Raw genomic sequence first — 14645 nt, 5'->3', positions numbered from 1 at the left:
ATCATGTCTTATCAAGTATAGTTTCAAGAAAAACACCAAGGGAAGACTGCCAATCCTCAAATTCAGTTGCAAGAAAGAAAACTTGATGCCCATCTTCTTACAAAGATAAGGCAAATTTCATTATAGTTTTCAAAATAATGTTAAACTTAGTACATATAACAAATTCAGCAAGTGTAAGGAAATCAGATGTAGACAGTCTCTTCTGAATGAGTATAGCATTACAATGATGGAGGAGAGGGAGCAAGGAGAAGCAAGGGAGGGTGGCAAAAATAAAACTATGCTGATGTCACCAAGCAACTAACGGAAACTTATAAATACTAATACTGGTTGTTCCATAGGGTTCAAATTAAATTACTTTGCAAATCTGGTTGTTTACTAATATTAATTCTTTATAGAATTAAAACTGACAAGATTACTCAAATTCTGGAACACTGACCCTGTAAAACATAATAAAACAGGGCTGATGTTTTTTTTCAGTATCAGGTTAGGCCTGGAGATCATGAGAAACATGAAAACTACTCACTGCAATTTCTTGTTCATTACAACTAGGTTAAAAGAAGTTTGGTTTGAACATGGAAAAATATGACTGAATTAACTGGACTGCTTATAGATAGCTTAGACAATATTCTGGTTCTGCAAAGAAAATAGTTCTAAGCAACACAAATCACAACTGAAACTAAATTAATACTGTAGTGACTAGTGATCAACTAGAGACAAAACCATATAAATATTCTAAATTAGTTGTAATAAAAATTATTGGAGGTGCTTTTGGAAAGAGTTAATGAAAGCAACAATCACTGAGATGCCTTAAAACTTAAGCATTACCCCCAAAGGTAAGATGCCAAAACATTCCTGAACAGTCTTCAATGAAGTGTGCTAGAGCTCCTCCCATCTTTATCCTTGCAGTGGTATATCAGTGAAATTAAGATCTGCATCTTGAATTTACGTCAGTCATGTAATTTCAAACTGTTGCTATCGAAATAGCAATTCTGAGCAGAAAAGGAACGGTGACAAAGCCAGATTAAACATGTAACTACTTCCACTGTCCTCAGGATCAACTGTTTTCATCAAAAACAACAACTCTTAATCCTGACAACTCCCAAGGTTGTGTTTGTTTGTTTGTTTTAAAAATAAAGACCTCCCTATAATATACCTACCTATGTTTATTTAAAAGACTCATTGCCTTGAACTGAGTGAAAAGACAAAAGTAGATATCACTAAAACATTATTTTTGCTTAGAATTCTTTTCCTTTGGGTTAATTATCTGAGCCAGCCTCACACATATTACTTGGCAAATGGCAATATTTTTGAGAAACACAGACTGATAATAAAAGGACTGTCTCATCTTTCTCAAGTCGGGTGCAAAGGTTTATACACTACTGGTTTTCTCTATACCAAGATCAGAACATGCTGCATCGATTCAACAGAACTGGAATTTGCATAATGCTGAATTTACTACAATTTGCTAATGTTTTAGTCTCCAACTGTCAGCTTCACGAATTCATGAATCTCTACTTCAAATACTACCTGTAAATGCAAGTATTAGTCACTCATACAAAGTGGTTTTCACCAGAAAACATTACAGAATGAGGTGCAAAATAAATTTGCATCAAAGCACTGCATACACACAAACTCTAAGCACACACAGAAAAGCACTTATTTTTCTATTCAGATCTTGCTTTGCAAATGGTATTCAAGGGACCAGTCATACATACAACAAAGAAAATGTTGCTCAGGACAGAGCAACAGCAAGATCCCACTTACACTTGCATTCAATGAGTAATAAATTTGTAGAGAAAAATGCTTGAGACCTCAGAAAGGTTCCTTTGCAACTTCTGGAAAGACTTGTGAAATGCTCTGTGTGAGAATATCACCTTTAAAAGCTCTGCAGGTGCTTAAATGAATACAGATGGATCCTTTAACTTCTGCATGAAAATTTTCCAAAAAAACCAAACTGAACCAAGACCCAAGCAATTGATGAACTTGATGTGATGCTGTTCAACATCTCAATGCAATGGAAACTGGTGAGGCTCTTTCCAGACTCCTCTTGGTTATACTGAATCCTGCTGCTAAAACAGGGGATGCTGTATTATTAGAATTCTGTATACTTAGACAGCTATTAAAAACCTTAGGTTTTTTCATGATTGCTTGTTCAACAAATTATCCAGCACCACTTTTTCTCAGTTGTATTTCATCTTGATGTGATCTTCTTTCTATTCACTGGAAAGAAGTTTTAATATTTTTCTTCCATATCTGTCCTGGTTTCGGCTGAGACAGGGTTTATTTTCTTCCTAGTAGCTGGTATAGTGGTGCGTTTCAGATTTAGGAGGAGTACAATGTTGATAACACAGGGATGTCTTTAGTTACTGCCGAGCAGGGCTCACACAGAGCCAGCCAAGGCCTTTTCTGCCTCTCACCCCACCCCACCAGCGAGGGGCTGGGGGGCACAAGGAGCTGGGAGGGGACACAGCCGGGACAGCCGACCCCAGCTGACCCCAGGGACATCCCACACCGTACAGCATCGTGCGCAGCGGAGGGAGCTGGGGGGAGTTGCCCTGGGGGGTTGCGGTTCACTGCTGGGGGACTAACTGGGAAACGGTCAGCAGGTGGTGAGCAACTGCATTGTGCATCATGTGTATATTTATCAGTATTATTATTTTCTCTTCATTTTTTGTCCTATTAAACTGTCTTCATCTCAACCCACAAGTTTTACCTTTTTTCCATTCCCCCCCCCCCCATCCCACTAGAGGGGAGTGAGCAAATGGCCGTGTGGTGTTCAACTGCCTTAAATCGCAGCAGCACCTTACCAGCTTTTGCAATCCCAGCACTACGGTTACACATTACATTATGTTACAAGAAAACATAATTATCATGGGTAGTCATGGCCAGGGAAATGAAAGCAATTTTCCAAGTAATCACCTTGGAAGACTTAAAATATCAGGAGAAAATCCCGAAACTGTATTCCTTGAGGAGTCAATGCACAAAGCTGAACAGTGGAGCACTGAACTCTTAGTTGTTTGTGTTGCCTAGAAAAGTAACTGCTGAGTTCAAAACCAGCATGAGCTTTTTCAGGATCAAAAGCTTTACTTGCAGCTATAATAAATTGTAATAAACAAGCCAAGAGATAAGAGGGCTTGACTGGTGACAGGGATGATTATAAGAATACAATGGACTATAACCAGTTTGACATGGAAAGGGCTATTTTCAACTGTCACAGGCCAGGGAAAAAGTCTAGAAATATGTTCTAATTGCATATTCTCTTACATCCAAGGCTTCCTCCTTTATGAATAACAGCTAACCTGCTATGAAGTTCCGCTGCAAAAAAGTAGGTGTTTTTTTTTTAAACCACAAAAGGTGATAATCTTGAGGCCTGTTATAACTGGAACAGGCTGCTAATAATACTAAATCCGTGCAGTCAGTCAAGTAATACTGGCAATGAAATTTATGGTATCTCACATATTTCTTAACTTTTTGTATTTCTTTACTTTGCTAGTTGAACACTAAGACATTCCAAGAGTGTCCTGTTGAACAACCCCTTGCTTCAATGGCTACAGCGAAGTAATGTTCTGTACAAAGGAGGGGGTGGGGGAAAGGCATTTATACCAGTTATCTGTGCCATTTGCAAACAGAGTGGTAAACCTCCAGCATAACATCTGTTCAAGCCCTCATATCAACAAACTGTCCGTTGAGGCAGAGCTATAGATACACTATCTTGGGTGCTGGTGATGAAAATATTGACAAAGTACTGAAACACAAGAAATACCTGTACAACATCAAACGAGCAAGTTAGAAACAGAATAGTAATTTATGGCAAAAATTTTGGAGTTTAATCCAGCACGAAAGTTTCAGGATTTCTGGACTTGTATCTGCTGCAGTTATCCACACACTGCAGTTCCCCCAAACCAGGAAGACTGCACCTTTTAATATGCTTGTAAGGTAACTATAATACTGTCTCTAAACATTTGTCCTGCCCCAGCTGTGTAAGTTCACAGGTTTGTTTCCAATTGTTTTATTTAAAAAATAACCCAAAAATGAAAATTAACCAAAGAAACACCATATTCACCAAGCACCTGCCTACCTCCCCTCCCCCCAGGATTTTATCCTGCTCTTGTTCACAGGTCTTACTGGTTATTCAACTAGTTCATAAAGAGACTGAACATAAGGAAATATGTTGTGTACCATGAAGGTGGGAAGTGTATCAAATCAACATGCGAGCAGAGTTTCTTGGTGGATGGTGGTGGGAGGATGACGGGTAAACAACTTTGTTTAACACAGTGGCTAAGCACCTTTGATCATTATGGCAGCAAAACGTATCACTTCTCCATGGCAAGGATGCAAATTCAGTCGTTTCCCCCTTTCTCAAATGCCTAATTTAAGCCTTACGTTTACCCTTCGTACAATCAGAAAAGCCCCTGTGAAATGTTTGCCAAGCACTACGCATAAACACAGCAGTATTCAAGGTTAAAACACAGGGGAACAGCAATAAAAACTTCAGACAAAGCTTTCTGCAGTAAATGCACATCGAGCTGGGGGGATGGGATGGGACGTACTCGCATTACTGCTAGAGCCCAGATTCTGTTCCCCATCTCCTTTCCTCATATGCAACAACATAACGATCTTTGTCAACAGGTTGATAATGTGTTCAGAGGAACCGACCTGCACTCATTTTTTTTACCCCAAGAATCTGGGAAATCCGACACATAACGATCTGCCCCTTAACACAATTTGTCATTGTGAATAAACCTTTATTTCACTAAAAATCTAAAACCGAGAGAAGCCAAGTATTTTGCACGCACACACACAATACCTTACATTTTCCATGCATAGGCTTGCTAGATGGTGCCAAACTCAAAAGCACTATTTGGAAAACTATTATGACTAAAGCTGACATTTGATTGCAATGTTTCTTTCTGCCTAGTGATTTCATACACTTGTATCAAGTAAAACCAAAGATTTCAGTGGGTTTAACTTCAAAGAAAACACATCTATTACTGGATCAAAATGTTTACTTTCAGCTTTCAACAAAATAAACAGATCCTTGGAAACATTTGCCTACATTTTAAGACAGGGCATAGAGGCAATTCGGGATTCACAAGAATATACGTACAAACTTCAAGAAACAAACCTATGAAGTTCATGAGCACTGTGTGAATAGTACCTCAATCTTAATGTTAAACTTCAGGAATTTGACCGTCTCTAGCTTCCAATGCTTTATATATTTAACACAGTAAACCATCACGGCAAAAAAGTTGCATTCTTCAGTATCCAATGGCTGCTCCCACCACTAGTAGAAATCATTAACATAGCATTCTCAGTACCATATACTGAAGTCTGAGCATTTCCAAAATTCACAATAGCAGCATCCCTCTTGTATCAGTCACAGCAGCTCTGACAAACTGTCTTCTAGACTATCTAGATCTTTTCCTTGGACTGCAGTATGTAGGAGTTTCATACACGCCATCAGAATTAAACCCCTAGAATAAAAATGCAATAGTTTTGGACTGTTATATGCCATTTATGTTCCTGTTCTCCAATTCCCACTCTCTCCAGCTTTCCCAGTGAGATCCACTGCACTACTTACTTTCCACTGTAGAACTCTCGTTCCAGAATTCTGTTTTAATTAAAATACTATTTTATTTACAATTATGAAGGAACACTCAAAATTAGTCCAAAACATTATGTCCCTCCCCCCACCTCCCTTCTCCAAGAAATTACCATGCAGTGCAACTGGGTAACTCCAAAAGGCCCAAAATTCCCCTCCCTCGGTACAGACGTAAACAGATTAAAAAATTACAGTATTTTACAGGGATCACTATTACACAGCACTAAATCACACTAGCTGAAACAGCCAGGAAGCTGCCTGAACCCACATTTCCGTATTTCCTATATCTAAGAGATTCCAAGCTAAAAAAAAACTTAATAATCCCCCAAACACTACAACAAATTAAAACCTTCTGATTTGTACCCAAAGAGCAAATAGACAATGTACTGTTACACTTTCAATTGTCTTAAATTTAAGTGTGTTCTAAAAGCCTGGCTCTTTGACAACAGTTACACAGCCTTTCTATAGGGCTGTTTTGCTTCATAAAGAAATCACCTATGTGAACCAAGCAACAGAATCACAATATTAATCATCACATAATGAAGTCAACTGGGACACAAAAGTATTTTAGTCACACATCACAGATTCATATATCGACGACAAACAATAGAAGAATATATACCATATTTTCATCATAGCAACAATGTTTTCTACTTGTATGCTTCTTGTCAAATGTTCAGCTTGAAAGAATTGCCTTCAAATTTTTTTAACTAGCATGCATGCAACAGAACTTGTGTATTATGGATACGATATTATATACCAAATAGACTGTGCAAACTGGTATTGGTATTTGTATCCTTAATAAACATATGCACACCACTCTACTGTAGAATATAAAAGCTGATGATGTTATATGCCTATATCAAAAACTAACTATAATGGCAAGAAATCATGCATTAAGTTAAAATACAGGAAGGATTCTGGCTGTATCACACAAGAGGAATTTTTCCATTTGGCCTTCTGCCTCTACTTTGAGCTTCCTTTGGCATTATATCTAAATTCCCCATTATTCTTCTCTCTTTAGAAGAGAAGATTAAATTAAGCCCTTCTCAAAGCAGTAAGATGACAGCATTCAACTTTTATTTTTTCATTTTATACACAATCCATACGCTAGACAGACTATCTCCAAGCTTCTATCTATGCATTATGAGATCTAGTTTATAATACTACTCTACTCTGAAATGGCTAGGGCACAGCTGTGTTCTTGGTAGTGCAGAAATGCACTCCCCTTAAATGAAGGTCAACTGACAAGGTCTTGTTTATACAGTCCACAGCGATTCTATTCCAAGGTGAAGACAGCATAAGGGCCGTACAAGAACTCTACAGATTTTAGGATCTTCCTCTTATGCTATGACTTTTACACAGCCTTCATCACTGCAGAAGAAATAACACCCTGACTAAATGAGCAAACTCAGAAGTGTGTTTTAAAACAGGTTTTAAAAGTTTTCAAATGGCTACCCCTCTCTCTCTGTTTACCCTGTGTGTACGTACACATAAACACACAATTCATTTTTAAGAACTTCTCACTGTGAATAAACATCTGAGAGGAGACTATGTCAGTCAGCACAGACACAGGTGAGGTTCACTGCAACTATTATTTCTGCTACTCACATGTTAGCAAGTATCAGTCATCCATAACCATCCTGTGGATTTCACAGTTTATCTGAAGGAAATCTGCCTTAAGCAGCAAGACCTCTTCAGCTTTCCTTCAGCCCTCACATCTGTCCTGTTACTTCAAATAGCTCTTTTCGCCTTTGAAAAGTTTACTGTCAGTGATAAAAAATAAATAAGATTTTTTTTTTCTACAGCAATCTGTTGTGAAGTAAGATCCCCTCACTGGAAAACTGAGCACTTAGGTGGCAGGAAATAAGAATGAGTAAGCCACTAAGAGCAGACAATGTTTTGGAATAGTTAGGCTGTCAATGCCAAGATCTCAATGAGAAAAAAAAACACCGAAGTGTAACAAGATTCCTCTGTTATGACACCCTGGAACTTTCTGTACGTATTTATGAGGGCTTCACCCATCACAAACAGATTCAATTTCATAGAGATTTATCCAATAACTTCCTTGTCTTAATCTGGTGGTGCTCTGCTTTTATGAGAAAAACACCAAAACAAAATAGCAGCGTCACCTTTTAAGAAAGGGTGGCATAGTAATTTTATGTGTAGCTCAGAAGGCTGGTAGTAAGTACAGAAAACCTCACACATTTCTATTTATTCCTGGTTTTCTAAAAAGACATTTTGGAAATGTAAGAAAAAGCAACTGTTCAAGAGATAATGCCAGACTACATATTTCTTCCTTATTTCTCAGCTTCTACATAGATATATATTAATTTACCCAAGAATACGACAATTTTGAAGGAAAAGCAAAACCCCTTATCTTCTCCAACAGACACTTTTGTTACTGACTAATGCCTAGTTTGAAGGAAAACATATGAAAATTAGATAAAAATAATGACAAAGCACTAGCACTACAAAAGCTATTAAAAAAAAAAAAAAAACACACAAACAAAAACCAAACCAACAAACAAACCACAAACCAGACCTCAACTTATTATTGCCATCAGATCTCAATCAACTGGGATCAGATATTCTTGGAAGCACATTTTCCATTCAGGATGACAGAGGTGCCTGAAATTTAGCGATTTCATTAGCTCAGGACAGCTTTGTAGAAACAGCTAGTTTACTTCCCAGGCCAGCAGGGCTTCAAAAACAGCACTGCCACACAGCATGGTGCTACTATTTATAAATCTTGCAAGCATCTCATGTATGCTGCAGCATTGTTTCAAGAACAAGCAAGTAATTCTACACAGTCATCAGAGCTTATTAGCTCCAGCCACACGGGACCTGAACCAACTCCACCAGACCATTCAGAGTAGGCTGATGCATCTACTCCCTAATGGTCGACATTCCACAAGGCTTATTAGATTGTGTGCATTATCATGTGAATGCATAGATCCAGTTTTCATCTGGCACTGGTCCCAACCAACCTGTCTGCAAGAGAAATACAGAGATTCAAGAGACCTGCTCTAACTCTCCCCACTGCATTCAGTGTTTCCCACATTTCTGACATATCGCCTTGCTCATTCCCTTCCCCCAGGCACACCTCAGGTAAGTGAAAGTTAATTACACATAACAAAAAACCTCTTCTTGTCACAAGGCAAAACCAGCATAGAATTACACAGTGGTGCATAGTTCCAGACAGTGCTGTGTAGGGTCAACTGTACTAAAAAAGGAAAAAGTTTAAAAAAAAGAGAAAGTTTTTTTTCACAGCAAAGAAACCTTCTCCATATGAAGTGACCCGGATTCTCAAAAAAAAAAAGTCGTATTCTCTTTTTGTGTTGTATTCAGATCTCTTTAAATTAAGATGGAATTTTAATCCTATTTTATTTCTTTGCTTGCTTGCCTAGAAATGCAGTACAAGTGGAAAATGACTGTTGTCTTTTTTACACTATTATGCTTCTTACTGATATCAATAGAATTACAGGGCTTTACATATTTGGCAAAATAAATAACTCCAAGGAAAACACTAAGATGGAGATGCAAAGGTAGAGAGTGGGGGTGAGGGGGAAGTCAGGTTTGGTCTCTCAGAAAGTCTTTCTTCTCTTCAGCAATGTAAACCATAATACTCATGCATGAGTAAAACACAAAACATGCATTAACCAAAAATAACAGAAAAAGATTTCTTAAACTCTCAACACTTAGTTATGCAAATCATTGAGAGGCAAAGAATTAACAGGATCTGTAATGTGCAACCCATCACCCATCATGAGATTTGTGGAGTTTAAGATGATGACAGTTTTTTCTGTGTTTTTAGGAGTTGGGGTTTTTTTAGATGACAGATGCTCCTATAAATTTACTCTACTTCAGTAAAACAGATCAGTGATAGAAAGATTTGCAGATGCTTATTAATAGTGACAAGACTGTGTATCTCTTGTAATTTTTCTGTAATACCTCTATATTGCAGAAAAAGATAATCTTTGATTTTAAGTTAAATTAATGGAACTGGCTGACCAAATTGAAGGAGTTCTATTAAACTAGGCAGTGTGCAGGGTGTTTCACACACTTTTGGTTCCCCCCAACATGTCAAAGGAAGGGCAGCAGAGAACTGCTCTTAAAAGGGGACTTATTCTCCATTTTATGATCCAGATTTTCTGTTAGATATGAACAAACATTGCTTAAATTTATTACAAGGAGAACCTCTTGGATCACTGAATAAAGGATTTTTCCACATATTTTGTTCTTTTTCCTAGTTTAATAACCTGTGCTTGAAGAATGGGCTTCAGACATTTAAGACACTTACTAAACATTTGTTATTCCTGTTGTAAATCCTGCATGTCCCATAGAATTAGCTGCAAATGAGGACACCTACAGTACAGAGCTGTAGGAATTAATGTAATAAAGCTACTAAGGAAACGTGACAGATGGAAAGAGTCAATACGGGTCTCAACCCCAAGACACATAAAATTGACAGCTCTGTAAGTCCAGCTTTTCAATTCCACATTATTTAATATTAACTAAACATTTGCATCACCCATTTCCTCTTCAAAACCAGGAATTTTTGAGGCTGACAAAGTATTCACATACAAATCATATACATTGGGGAAAAAGAAAATAAAAGAAAAGAAAACAAAACAAAAAACACATGGTGAGCAGATGAACAGTTGGAGCTGCTAATCTCTTAATCAAGTCTCACCAAAAAAAAAAAAAAAAAAAAAAAAAAAAAAATCTATGTAGCTCACACAGCTGTCCTAGGAAGAGTGCTGGCCAGGAGATCTGCATCCTGGTGATGAACCTGATGGGCCAAGAGTCTTCAAATAATTGGGAGAGAAGTGCTGGATGCCTCAAGAGCCTGATGAAAGCTTAAGGGAAAAAGGTCTTTCTGTGCCTGTTGCAGGAAGGAACTGGGCAGAAAGGGGGGTCTGGATAGGTGGTACCAGCTGCAACAACACATTTTTTTTCCTTAGGCATAAGAGCTAGTGGCCTATTAACTCCCATAGGATGTCATCTTTCTGCCTCAGGAGATTTGATATGTAGTATCCGTTCTTCCCCTGAAGTCTCACTTTCTGTAAAAACTCAAATTTTCATTTCAAATTCACATGCTGGGGGTGTGAGGGTGGGTGTTAGGGGTAAGTCATAAGCTAAAGAAAAAAACAGAGGTCTATTTTCCACAGTTGTTCTTTAAACTGCCTGCAAACGGTTGATACTTCTGCTGGTTGGCTTTCTCTCCCCTGCTGTGCTGAATCAAAGCTTCATGAAGTCCCTGCTCTCCTCAGAATGCAAAAGTAACACTTGTGACAGGCAGAAAAGTATTACTGCTGGCACTGGATTTCAGTTTATCAGGGAAGAACCACACAAACACAAATACTGCACAATACCAATTGAATTATGTTGTCCATCCCTTCAAAAAAAAAAAAAAAAAAAAAATCTGCATTTAGTGCTTGAGATCAGCAATAAATGGATGCAAAGCCTGGAGGAACACATGAAAAATCAGAATACAGAAAAGAAAGATGATGTAATAAAGCAAACAACATATTATTGAGGTAAACATGTGTCTGGACAGTGGACCAACATATAAAATTTGTGTTACACAGAAAACCAGAAGAGAAATAAAGCAGACTAGAAACCATTTCGTATTTTGGCTTGTCATGTGAATTTTGAAACACTCCAAATCTGTGCTCTTCACAGGAAGCTGTGACAGGAGAGTGGATTGAATTCCATTTGGATACCTAGAACATCAGTTTGCTTCATAAAAAACCACAAGCTTTAGAATTATGAAATAACCCCTTGAAATGTTTCCTAAGGCAGAAGGAATAAGAAGCACCCTCCTGACTTGAAAAGATCACTTGAGTCTTTTCTCTCTCACAACTTTGCTAAATCAGGGGATTTTCTTATATTCCTTATTAAATGCTGTAACAATTATCAACTACTAATTAGCAAACAAAAGCATGCATGTTTCAGAATAACTGGAAACCTTTGCTTGCTCTATCACCATTTCAGGCTGACCTGTATTGCCACATTTCTGATTGAAATTTAAGACATTCAAAGGTTAATGAAATCACTAAGTTTATGGCTTGGGTGTTGTTGGAGTGCAAAATCATGACCATTTATAAAAAATGTAGCACGTGTAGGCTGGGTTTCTCAACTACCTAAGCAATGGTAAAAATGTTCTAAGGAAAATAAGGCAGGCAATACTGACACTTGTGGTCATTCCTAGATTGCTAGTTCCAAACATGCTTGTGATAGTTAAGAAACATGCTGGGATCACAAAGTAGCCAAGCAAATTACCAATATTATATAACCCTCTCCTCTCTATTCTAAATGACTCACGGAAGTATTCTTTTTGAACTAAAGAGCAGAATGGCCACTGGCCATATACAGAATAATTCTTACCACAGAAAATTAAAACTATGTGTTTATGACATACTGTATTATCACATTTCCAGAAGTTTAAAAGCAAAAATAACCAACCTTGGAAATGTTGCCATTAATCATTTTGAACTGTCACTTGAAACATTTTCAAGACATTACAGCTGAAATAATGCTACATTTTACTATGATAAAATGGAATAATCTTTGCAGAGTATTCAGAGAGTATCCAGAAAGCACAGTCCATACGAGAACACCCAGTTGACAGGTCAGCTATGATGTACGTATTTTAATTTTCATGGGACTCATGACCACTGCAGTACACACCTGACTGCTGCAACCACTCTAAATTGATTTGAGAAACTAATGTTAATGGTGTCAATAGAGAATCTTATTTAATGGCTCAACCTTAGGGTCTGATTTACTTTAAAACCAGTTAAGACAAGATTCTACTGATACCCTCTAAAAACGACATGTAGAAAATTTAAGTTTCTCGAAGAACATTCCAAACTTACACACATCTGTTATGCATGAGGACATTTTGCACAGTGCACAGTTGTTACACACACAGGTTATTCTAAGCACGCATCTTTTCCAACTCCCTGCATCTGCTTCTGGCTTTGCAGAACTCACTGAACAGTCAAGCCTTCACTGGTCACAGTAACTCTGTAGTGTTCCTTACACACACACTGCACATCTTCACATCCGAGGAACTCCTTCGTAGTCTTAATAGATGGCAGCATTTCAAACACTAACTTTGCAGCTTCTAATTTAAGACGTAACCATAGTAACATTACAGAACATATTACTCTTTGGATCAAGAACAAGCAGTCCACTGACCCTTCAGAGTGAGATTAAGCCAAAATAAAGCTCATTGCAACCTCCAGCCCAGCAAGATTACTCAAACCTTCAGGTCACATTTCCAATACAAAGCAAGCTCTACCCTCCTGAAATGCCCAGAAACATACAGTATCATTAAAAGTACTAAAGAAGAAAGTGCTATAGAAGAAAAGGATTTTCTTTCTGAAACTTTGACTGTCTCAATCTACAGTAGTCACACCCAGATAGAAAGTTGTAGAAAAATCAAACCTTTTCCTTACTTTTCTGTGAGATGAGCAAAGACCTGCTCATCCTTTAAAAGCAAAGAATGAGTGAGCAAAAGAAATTGTTCATTAAGATTTATGAATTCAATATTCAGTTTGTTCACATGGCAAGATGACAGATTTTACATGTGTCAACAGGAAAGAGCTCTGCACGAACTTTACAAGCTATGCACAACTGATATGGTCATATAATTAAAAGCCAAAGCTGATGTCTATTCCCTTGAAATTTACTTGAAACCAGATTTTATTCAGAAAAAAACGGCCCTTGGGATTTTTGTACCTTTTGTAATTACCAATGAATATATACAGAAAAAGAAAAACATCTCTGCCAATCCCAATATGCAAACATACTACATATAACTCACAAACCTTCAGAGATAGACTTCAGGTATAGTAAAGCAGTAGTAAATAAAGTGGAAACACTGTGGATTTCAATAACCACCCTGCTGGGATTTAGATTTGTCTCCCAAACACAATGTTATGTGTCTTCTCTGAAAATTCAAAGGTCAGAGGCAGATTTACGTGCTGGTATTTGAAAAACCATTACATGCGTCAATTAACTGCATGCATATCTCACTGGATTTCCTACTCGTAGCCCAGAATGCAGCAAATTGACAATACTCCTAGCCAAACCCTGTCACACATTTGTATACATACAGCAACAGATCATAAAGTTCTGTATACTATTCAGGATAACGATAAGAAAGCTTTGTTGTTTAAATGGAAAATTCAGTAGACTGAGCACACATGCAACCTTTCTATGCATTGATTCTCAATTATTCATAAACAACCCAGAACAGTAAGTGGTGCTGGACATAGGTGTCTCCCCTCTTGCTCCACTGCTCTGTTGACCCCCCCTCTCTATTTTTTAAATACAAAATTCTGAGAGTGGAAGAGATAAAAGTCTTCACTGATATGCACGTAGTATGTATAATTAATATTTAGGGAATATGCTCATCCTCCTAAAATGTCCTCAAATAGGATCATAGGATTTGTGGAAATTGTCATTAGGATAGGAAATGCATACACTAAAAAGAAGACTAGATTAACAGAAAACGTTAGTGTACACAGATGATTTAGTAGGATATAAATCTGACTATGTTTCTAGTAAATTTTCAGAATATGCATCCAGAATCGTAAAACACAATGACTGCCTGGGGAAGACTCATTTGCCAGGAACAGACATACGTACCCTGCAGTCCTACTCAGAGATACCACAGGACAGAACAACTGTATTTTCTTTATCCTTTGGCTAAAACAAACAAACAAACACAAAACCAAAAAAACAAACAACACAACCACTCTCCAACCCTGAAACAAAAAAAAAACAACCACAAACCACCAAACAAAGAACAAAAAACCCTAGAAGAACACCAAACAGTCTGAAGAGCTAGTCATTAACTTTTCGAAATAGAGTGGACAAACACAGTGACTAATAAATACTTGGATAACTATACTGGTAGCTTTCTATTTCCTGAGCTATCTATTCTGATATTTTATTTATAACATGTCATAAATATAATAAGATGGTTCAGCATAAAAGGGTCAGTCATTTGAAAAGACAGAAATGA

The 14645-nt window shown here is 37.5% G+C and overlaps 1 protein-coding gene across 1 annotated transcript in view; it reads right to left on the bottom strand.

Moving 5' to 3' along the window:
- CDC73 (cell division cycle 73) overlaps positions 1-14645 on the bottom strand; it is a 113945-nt gene that overhangs the window by 28964 nt on the left and 70336 nt on the right. The gene's annotated exons all lie outside the window — the stretch shown is intronic.

This window comes from Tyto alba, unplaced genomic scaffold (assembly GCF_018691265.1).
Source record: "Tyto alba isolate M040663 unplaced genomic scaffold, T.alba_DEE_v4.0 Super-Scaffold_1000006, whole genome shotgun sequence".
In the NCBI taxonomy this organism is placed as follows: domain Eukaryota; kingdom Metazoa; phylum Chordata; class Aves; order Strigiformes; family Tytonidae; genus Tyto; species Tyto alba.
Note: the sequence above shows the minus strand (reverse complement) of the source record. Positions and strands in the feature narration are given on the sequence as shown.